At 53.3% G+C, this 10,138-nt stretch overlaps 1 long non-coding RNA gene across 1 annotated transcript; it reads left to right on the forward strand.

The window, feature by feature from the left end:
* The first annotated feature begins 1,667 nt into the window (after window positions 1-1,667).
* LOC105737912 lies at window positions 1,668-5,009 on the forward strand. The gene is made up of 2 exons (XR_001113604.2): window positions 1,668-3,789; window positions 3,864-5,009. It is a non-coding gene; the product is annotated as an uncharacterized LOC105737912 (long non-coding RNA).
* The last annotated feature ends 5,129 nt before the right edge of the window (window positions 5,010-10,138 follow it).

The raw sequence follows: 10,138 nt of genomic DNA on the forward strand, positions 1-10,138 counted from the left end.
GACTCCGTCTCTAAATAAATAAATAAAGGAAAGGAGTAGGAAGAGAAGCAGCCCAACCCTATACATTTGTCTCCAGGGTCTCTACAAAGAGGCGAGCTGGGACTGAAATCTCTCCCGAGTGTGGAAGATGGACGGGAGCAGCAGCCGGACAGCATAGCTCAAGGCCGAGAGGCTCACTGGGTGACTCGGGCCGCTTTGGGGTGACTGTGGGAAGCGAAGGGAGGCTGACTCGGGGTGTGGTGGGGAATGAAGCCACCACCTTATTGCCTAGGGCTTCCCTTGATGCACTTGGAAAATAAGTTTCTCTTTCTTCACCGGGTGGGGACGTTAATTAATGTTTGCAAGTCTTCATGATCCTTGTCAAAAGGTGTTCGGCCGGCTCTAATTATTCAGGTTTCAGCTGCCACCGCTTCCATCTCAGCACAGCATCTCTGCCCTGGAAGATGTCAAACAAGATTGCTGTTGTCAGGATGTGCTTCTGGCTCGTGTGGATTTCTATCTGCATCTCCAATTACTGCCCAGATTCCAAAGCCCTGCAAGGGGATGGTATCTTGTTTGGGGAGATGAGACCTGTGCCCCGCCCAGCTCCACCCCGTGAGAAGGCAGCTGCCTGGGAGGTATAATTTGACAAGTTTCTGGAAGGACTCACACATCCAAAAGCAACTCCCCATGACTTCTCATGGGGGCCGGAAATTCCTCCACTAAAAATTCACTCCTTCACGGGTCTTCGATGCTTTTTCAAGCAGTCTGGGACACGGTGGTGGAGGGAGAACAAGCCCAGGGGCCAGGCAGCCTAGCCCTGGGTTTCCTCCTTGTGCGGGTGCTGGCTCTGCCCTCACTGGCCTGGTGACCTGGATAAACACATTCTCTTTCTCATTTTTTCCACCTAAAATGGCGACGCTAATGCCTGTTTCACGTGCTGTCGTGCAGACTAGATGAGATCGTGGATGTGAACGCCAAGGGTTGCAGAGACATAAGCGGCATTGTTGTTACAGAAATGTCCCAGCTAGATCATCCCCAGGAGGGATTAATGGCCCACCAGGACAGGTGGGCACCTGGGGTGGTCAGAAGAGCCAGGGGAACCACAGCAGGGAAAAAGACTTCAGGAAAGGAAAGGAGAGAGACCCCACCGCTGGCACAGCCACAGAAGTTTTGGGGATGAGGAGGGGCTCTAGAAATTTCCCCACTTCCCCAGACAGCTGTGTGCCCTTACAGGGGAACTGAAGCTGCCCAGCCGGTTCACGCCTGACCCCCCAGGTTCCTGCTGCCCCAGGTGTGCGGGAGGAGGGTGATGGCAGACGGACACCCACCTGGTGAAAGAGCCAGTCAGAAAAATAACCGAGCCTGCCTGGGTGCATGCAGACACATCCCCAGGTAATTTAGACAAAAAGGCCCCGTGTTGGCACGAGTAGCCTGTCGACGTCAGACCAGAGTAATTGCTTTCTTTGTCAGAATTTCCTGCATAATTTCCTCTCCTTTGTTTAGCTGAGAGAACCTGGCCTTGCATCTGGGAGCCTGCTTGCCAAACGTGATTGGGTCCTTAGAGATGAAAGACACAGAGTGAGCTATTTTCCATAAACACACTGGCACATGGGTTAATTACTACAAGGAGAAAACCAGCCCCCATATTTCACGTGGGAGGTGCGTGATGCTGTGGGGGGAGCAATGGGTGGAGGGAGGACACCCTTCAGGATCACAGTAGCTACTTCTCACCAGGACACTGCTGCCATCCAGCCTTTGTTCTGGGCATTTTGCATTAAAAATCTCATTTAATCTTCACAACAGGCCTGTGAGGCAGAATCCAGGAATGGAAAGAACTCGGGTTTAGAAGCCAAACATTGCTGGATTTACTTCTGTCCTCAGCCACTTACTGAGTGAACGGGGCAAGCTACTTGCTTACTGGGGCTTCAGTTTTCCCTTCTGTTAAATGGAAATAATACCAGCTTCAGTGTTGTGAGAATTCACTACAGTAACGACTGTGAAACAGCTGAAACCCTGCAGGCAGGTGGTAAATGGGAGCTCTCATGTTGCCCTTTATGGATAAGGTTGCAAGAAGTTTAGGATGGTTGGCCAATGCCACGTTGCTGGTCAGCAGCAGAGCTAGGTCCGTCTCCCTGCCAAGGGCAGGCAATTTGCTCAGAGGCCACCAAACCCATACCGTTGGTGGCCAACATGGCAGCGGCCAGATCGGAGTCTCCCCCCAGTACTTTGTAAGCCCATTGAGGGTAAGACCATGCATCAGATCTCTTGGCATCCTTGGTATCCTTGGCAGGCCTATTGGTATCCTTGGCATCCTCTCTCACAGTGCCGTGAATGTTCCTTAAATGGATGAAAGCATTCAGGAGCGCCTAGAATAGATTGAGCAGATAACCGCATAACAGGTGTCCACTGTGTGCATGATAACTTCAGCCTCTTCTGCGTTGTTGGGACACAAGCCCCCTTCGCTTTGCATGGAAAATAGTCTAGGCACCCCCTGGCTGACTTGCCAGGGCGCTCGTCCTCAGGACAGGAAGAAGGATGGGCCCAAGGAAGAGAACTGTGTCAGAGGTCAAGAAATGAACTCCAGCAGAAGTAGCACAAATGGGGAACCCATAAGGAAGCTTGTGATGAACAAACATAGGGCAGATGAAATGGAATATTGGATATGGAAATACACCTTGAAAATGCACAGGCCTGTGGCAAGGGAAGGGATTGCTGCTTAGATCAATAGCAGGGCCCTGGACCATGGCTAGGGGGATGCTTGTTAGTGCCTCCCTGGGCTGCAGGGAGCCACGGGAAAACACGCCAGGGCAGGAGACCGGCCAGTGACTCACACGGCGGAACACAGGTTTAGAGGAGCAAAATCTGAATGGCCCCTCTCCTTCTCCCCACCTGTTTTCTGTCACGTGCTCTGGACCTGAGCCCACAGTGGGGTGGCTCCCTCGGCCTCCAGTGGAAGGCAGAGGCACTTGACAAAAAGCCTCCAGTTAACCGGGGCAAGCAGCAGGGTGGGGCTCAGGCCTTCTGGCCAAGTCCTCGTCTCCCTCGAGCCTTCAGCTTTCTCCTGAGAGACAAAGCCCTCACCAGGCAGGCTTTAATAAGCAGTAATGCCCTGCACCCCTGCCCAAGTCCCCGGACCCCACACTGGCAGGCTACTGCAGCCCCTGTCTTGCCTGGCACGTGGCACATGGGGTGTCTTGGCATGTGGGGTGGTGCCGTATGCCTGTAGTCACAGACTGGAACTCACAGCAAGAGCTTCCAACGTGCGAGAGCTGAGGCTAGAGTTCCTTGCTGCCTGTGAAGATGGCGCTGTGACCAGAGCAGGCCTCATAATGAGCCTGTGATTTCATCCCCTCCAGACAGAAGGCGAAGTCTGTGCCTTCTGGGCAAAACATCAGCTGACCCGTGACACGGCTCAGACCCCAGAGGCCTGGCTCCCCGCCTGCTGGGAGGAGTCATTCCTCCAGACAGCTGCGGCTGTGAGGCCTTCAGAAAGTGGCTAATTAGGGTCTCACCTGGCCAGCTCCGATCTGCAACCACAAGCTCGCGGCCCAACTGCCTCTCCCCAGTGCCTCCGGGGCTCCGCTGCCTCCCTCACAGATGGCGGGTGACTTCCTTGATCTGTATAAACAAGAATTCTGCCTTATTCAAACAGCAATGATAGATCTGAGGATCTACTATGTACAACACACTGTGCTTGCATCCAATGGTAGGGTTAGAAAAGAAATGTGATGTCCCGTGATGTTAAGAAGAACCCCATGGGGAGGTGGCAGAAACCATCCAACAGAGAGTGGCAACAGGTGTGCTGGGGTGCTCCGGCTCCAGCGTCTCACAATGCTATCGCGTGCACACCCCCCTTATAAAAATACCAAATGCATGGAGAGCTCGAGGGCTTCTTGGGCAAGGTCATTCATGAACTGGGCCTTGCAGCACAGATGTGCCGGGAGTGGAAGAGGACACAGTTAGATGCCACTGTATCCCCACTATAGTGGCACAAATGGAGAAGGCTGATGATGCTGCGTGCTGGGGAAGAGGTGGGTGCGTAGGTTGTCTACCTATTGGCCGTGGGAGTGTAAATGAGTCACCCACTCAGGAAAACAGCTGAACACCCCCTAGGGGGACATTCCTGTACACCACGACCCAGCAATTCCACTCGTAGGTATACACTTCAGAAAACTCTTACACAAAAATATTCACAGCAGGACTGTTCAAATGCCCACCAACAGAAGAATGGATAAACAGGTGTGTTTACACCATGGCGTATCAGACAGCGTCCAAAGAGAGGAATCACGGTCACCCTGCAATACGGACAATGCTTATCAACTTACTACTAAATGAGAAAAGTAACTCACAAAAGAGTAGAAACAGCATGACACCCTCTCAAAGAAGGCAAAGAGATGTCAAATATAACATACACATTTTAGGACTCCAAGGAATAGGTAAGATGAGAGGACAGGAAAGGAAAATAGACCAGGAGCTGTGGCTCATGCCTGGAATCCCAGCATTTAGGGAGGCCGAGGCAGGCAGATCACTTGAGCCCAGGAGTTCAAGACCACCCTGGACAATATAGTGAAACCTCGTCTCTACAAAAAATGCAAAAATTAGCCAGCTGTGATGGCAACTGCCTGAAGTCCCAGCTACTTAGGAGGCTGAAGCGAGAGGATTGCTTGAGCCTGGAAGGTCAAGGCTGCAGTGAGCTGTGATCGTGCCACTGCACTCCAGCCTGGGTAATAGAGAAAGATCCTGTCTAAAAAAAAAAAAACAAACAAAAAAACACAGAAAAGAGGCACATAGGATTCGGGGTGACAGCTATCTTGGGATAGCTCCCTGCAGCCCAGGGAAGCACTAGGGAGGGAATGGGATGGGGTGAGCCACACAGCTGGTGTCAGCTCTTGCTAAGGCCCAGCTTTCAGGCTGAGTGGTGGTTTCAAAGGTGACTATTCTGTTACTTTAAAATGTACTAACACAGCTAGGGAGGTAGGACTATGCCTGTAATAGCAAAAGTAATAAAATGCATCATAACCCCAGGATTATAATTTCACCAGTTTTGTATCTGCCGTCTGTTAGGCTTTTTCCAGTGGGAGAGCATTCCTTGAAGGGGAAGGGCATGAGCAAAGGGAATGAGTCTGGTACAGGGGACAAGAGGGGAGCCGGACTCCTGGTACAGAGGGTAACCTGAGGGGGACCTGCATGCGAGGGGGCCCTATGCTTTCTAGTGGCTCTGGTCAGCAGGTCAGGTGTGGGTGCTTGGAACCTGTCGAGCGCCAAGGGCCCAGCCCTGCGGTCTCGTGACCTTGCCCCTGCCCTCCCGGAGCAGAGTGCTCTGTGGCTCCATCCCCTGCAGAGAGCACGGCTGGGTGAGAGTTGGGGCTCCAGGGTTGGGACTGCGGGTGGCACTGTCAGACAGGGTGGAACGCAGGGGACTTGCCTTCTCTTGCAGTAATTTACCCACCCATAAGTGGGTACCTCTAATTCAGGTACCTCTGAATTGAGATACCTTTCACTAGAACAACTTAAACATTCCAGAACCAGGACAGATCCTATCAGGCCTGAGATTCTACTAGGTTCTAGAATGACTGCCTGATTGTGAAGAAGGTGGAGGCTTGGATTCACAATCACCAGGTAGTGTTCTGTCCACCCCCCTCCTGACCCCCATCTCCAGGCATCTGCCCTGATGGCCCCCAGGGCCCCCTCTGTGCCTGCAGAGATGGCGGCCTGCTCTCCAGGTCAGGCCAGGTTCCCGGGAGCCGAGGTCTGGCTGTTATTCCATGAGTGCCCAGCCCCAGAGCTGCCACCTCAGGCCTTTGGAAGTTCTGCAGCCTGAGCTGCCGTCCTCAGACCACTCTGCCTCTGAGTGTGAAAGAGGCTCAGGGCCTTCCCACGCCTCCCAGAGCCAGGGAGCAGCAGGGAGCCAAGAGCAGCCTGTGACTCCACTGCGGCACACGACAGCCTCTTTAGGCTGAGAGCGGGCCTGAGAGATCACAAATCTTTTTTCTTTGCCCAGAATTTTTAAATTTAACCCTGACTTAAAAGGGTGTTCAGGGAGCATCATGCCAGAGATCCCAAATATGATGAAAGAATCCCACAACAGAGGTGAATAGAGGCCTGTTCCCAGGTTCATCCCGGGAAGGTAGCAAGACAGCGCCCCCTTTGCCCAGCTCAGTGAAGGGCCGGGGCAGCTGGTGTGGCCTGTGCACAGGGTGAGGCAGCAAGGGTGGGAGCTTCCAGAACTCCAGGGAAGGCAGCGGAAGAGGGAAACGTTCACAGAGCACCAAGAGGGGCGCAAGGGAGCTCAACTCTACTGCCAGAACCTGCAGTCAGGGGCCAGGAGGCCACAGCTGAGGCCTGCAGGGGTAGAGAACGTCTCAGCACACCATGGCCCCCTGCCAGTGCACACTCATCCCCCTCTCCCTAAACACACCCCCCACCCCGGGGGGCCTGGCCCTCAGCAAGTTTTCTGGGACTCAGCCATAACCATGGGAAAGGAGGCTAGCGGCATCCACAGGGAGGTCCAGGAAGAAGGCCTGACTCATTTGAGGTCAACCTCCTGCCACCTAATGGAATGGGGACCAAAGTCGGCATTTAGACCAGTTCAGTAAGAAAAATGAAGGACAGCTGGCCGGGCACGGTGGCTCACACCTGCAACCCCAGCACTTTGGGAGGCCAAGGCGGGTGGATCATCTGAGGTCAGGAATTTAAGACCAACAGGGTGAAACCCGTCTCTACTAAAATTAGCCAGGTGTGATGGCACGCACCTGTAATCCCAGCTACTCGGGAGGCTGAGGCAGGAGAATTGCTTGAACCCTGGAGGCAGAGGTTGCAGTGAGCCACTGCACTTCAGCCTGGGCAACAGAGTAAGACTCTGCCTCAATATAATATAATAATTTAAAAATTAAAAAAAAGTGAAGGAAGGCAGCACGATGGCACAGTGTGTGGGCTCTGGGGCTGGCCAGCCTGAGTTTGTACCATGGCTCCTCCATCTAGGAGCTGGTGGCTTTGGGCAAGCTTCTGAATCTCCCTGTGCCATTTTCTCATCCACAAAGTGGTATACTACTAGCACCAGCCTGTGTAGCTTAAGTGGGTGTTATGCAAAATATTGAGAATAAGTCCTGGCTGAAGAGTAGGTACTGCACTTTTATCTGTGATTGTTATTCCTTGCTCTTAAGAGTTTGAGGACAGAGGTTTGCACCAACCACGCTACCATCTCCCTTCTCTGCCTCTCTACCCATCACGCAGCTGTGAGGACTGCGGCCCGGGGAGGTGAGTGGCAGTGCCCACGCCACTGCCTGGTCTTTTTCCCGGCTCAGCTTCTCCCACTCATGCCTGGAGCCATCTCACCCTCCACACACTCACCCTCATCTCTGCCGCTCTCACTCCGGATCAGCTGAGAACACTGAGTCATCAAGCACCCCCCACCCCTCCAAGCCTGCAATGTGTAAACAGCCAGCCCACCCAGCCTCCATCACTTTCACCTGGGCTCAGCTCCCAGCCACCTGAGTCAGCCCTGACTGAGCCTCTCCCAGGATCCTGTCTCACCGGCCTTCCGCTCCAGCTCCAGGCCCTGCTCTTCAGGTGGCTCAGCTCTTGACCAACCTTAACCCTCCAGAGTCATCAGCCCATCATTCATCCTTCCTCCGCTTTTTGTTCAAACCTCTTGAAAGTCTACGCTCCTGGTCTCCACCTCCAGCGTCTCTTACTTGTGACTCAATTGCCTGCAATCTGAACTGTGCTCCACCCTGCCACGCCCCACTCCCTGAAACAGTCCTGCTTGCAGTCCTCTTTCCTGTCACTGCTGCATGCAGCTCTCTGGGTAACGGGCGATTGCACGAGGTTCCATGGTCTCTCTTGCTTTCCTCCCACGTCTTAGGCGGTCTTCTAGGTCTCCCACTTCTTTCATTTGCCCCCTCCTTAGGGAAGGGTCTGTCTTTGGCCCTGTCTCCTTCCCATCCTCACTCTCCTGGAATAATTCAAACGTCAACTGACTGAACCTCCACACATTTGCTGATGGCTCCCAGGTTGCATCTCGGGATGAGACGTCCCCTCTAAGATCCAGCTCCCTTTTAGAGGTCACCACCTCGTGGCCTACAGTCACCCTGAAACTTGAATGTCAAAAATAGAAATAATCATCTTTCCCCCAAACTTGCAACTTTCTATTTCCTTACTCAGAAGGCCCCCCCAGCATCCTATCCAGTGTGGGATTCACTCTTGCTTTCTACCCTCCTCCACATTGCTGAATCTATCCCCAAGTCCTGCTGATTTTACTTCCTAAACAATTATTCTCTTCATTCCTACTGTTACCCTAATTTGGGCCTTAACATCTGTAGCTATTATGGTTCAAATCATGCCCACTTCTCAGTATTTTCCTCAAACTCACCCTCCCCTCTGTAGCCAGAATGTTCTTCCTACAGCCCAGGCCTAAGCCATGCCACTCCCCTCCCCCTACCCAGGAGAACCGTGAGCTTCTGCGCAAGATGAGAGGCCCACATGGCCTTCCCATCCTTCCTGCATCCTCCATCCCCTGCATCATCTTCCCATCCTCCCTGCATCCTTCCCATCCTCCCTGCATCATCTTCCCATCCTCCCTGCATCCTTCCCATCCTCCCTGCATCATCTTCCCATCCTCCCTGCATCCTTCCCATCCTCCCTGCATCATCTTCCCATCCTCCCTGCATCCTTCCCATCCTCCCTGCATCTTCTTCCCATCCTAAGAGTTTGAGGACAGAGGTTTGCACCAACCACACTACCATCTCCCTTCTCTGCCTCTCTACCCATCACGCAGCTGTGAGGACTGCGGCCCGGGGAGGTGAGTGGCAGTGCCCACGCCACTGCCTGGTCTTTTTCCCGGCTCAGCTTCTCCCACTCATGCCTGGAGCCATCTCACCCTCCACACATTCACCCTCATCTCTGCCTCTCTCACTCCGGATCAGCTGAGAACACTGAGTCATCAAGCACGCCCCACCCCTCCAAGCCTGCAATGTGTAAACAGCCAGCCCACCCAGCCTCCATCACTTTCACCTGGGCTCAGCTCCCAGCCACCTGAGTCAGCCCTGACTGAGCCTCTCCCAGGATCCTGTCTCACCCGCCTTCCGCTCCAGCTCCAGGCCCTGCTCTTCAGGTGGCTCAGCTCTTGACCAATCTTAACCCTCCAGAGTCATCACCCCGTCATCCTTCCTCCACTTTTTGTTCAAACCTCTTGAAAGTCTACGCTCCTGGTCTCCACCTCCACTTGTGTCCTTCCCATCCTCCCTACATCCTTCCCATCCTCCCAGCATCCTTTCCATCCTCCTTGCATCCTTCTCATCCTCCCTGCATCTTCTTCCCGCCCCGCCTCCCCAGAGGGAACAGCTCCAGTGACTGCTCCTAAGCTCACCTGCCCCACTGGCCCTTTCTCATCTCCCTGCCTGGCCTGGGGCTGTGTCCCTGGGGGATGGAGGAGTTTCCCTGTGCTAGCTCACTCCACCCAACACCCAGACCCCGAGGCTCAGCCTCCAGCCTGGCCCAGGCCCCACCTCCTCAGGGCACACTTCTTGGCCCCCCTGGTTTGTTGGGGTGAGTGAAGCCCCCGGGCCCCAGTCCTAATCCCTTGAGGAATCTCTATCCCATTACTCTCTCCTGTCTCCATGTCCATTTCCCTCAATAGACTCGGTCTGGACCTAGTCTTTCTAGACTGGGGCCCCACGAGACCTAGCTCAGCCAGTGTTTGCCAGATAAAAGGATGAATGACTATGAGGTTCGTTCCAGCTCTGAGCGTGTTTGTCGTTTGTTGACTTTAGAAATTGTTAAACTTTAAACTTGAAAGAAAGTAGGAGAGAAGTAAAGAAGGAGGTAGAATGAAGCCTGCGCCGGAACCCACGCTCTGTAATTCTCAGCACTTCTCTCAGAGAGCTCCATTCTAAGTGGAGTGTGGTGAACACAGCTCCTCCTCTGGGGGTGGTCAGGGGCCAAGGTAGACTCTGCTCAGGGCTAAAAACAGTGAACTAAGAATCAAGATCCCTTACTGGCCTTTCCATACAGCTTCAGGAAACAGGCTCAATTATCTTGGCATCTATTTCCCAGGTATAAAACAGAAGTCACATTTCCGTTTTGCAATTTATTGAGCAGATACTTCCCATAGGTATGTGGCTGCATATCCAATATGTCAGAAAGCAAAACACAAAAA

Source organism: Nomascus leucogenys, chromosome 19 (genome assembly GCF_006542625.1).
Source record: "Nomascus leucogenys isolate Asia chromosome 19, Asia_NLE_v1, whole genome shotgun sequence".
Lineage (NCBI taxonomy): Eukaryota > Metazoa > Chordata > Mammalia > Primates > Hylobatidae > Nomascus > Nomascus leucogenys.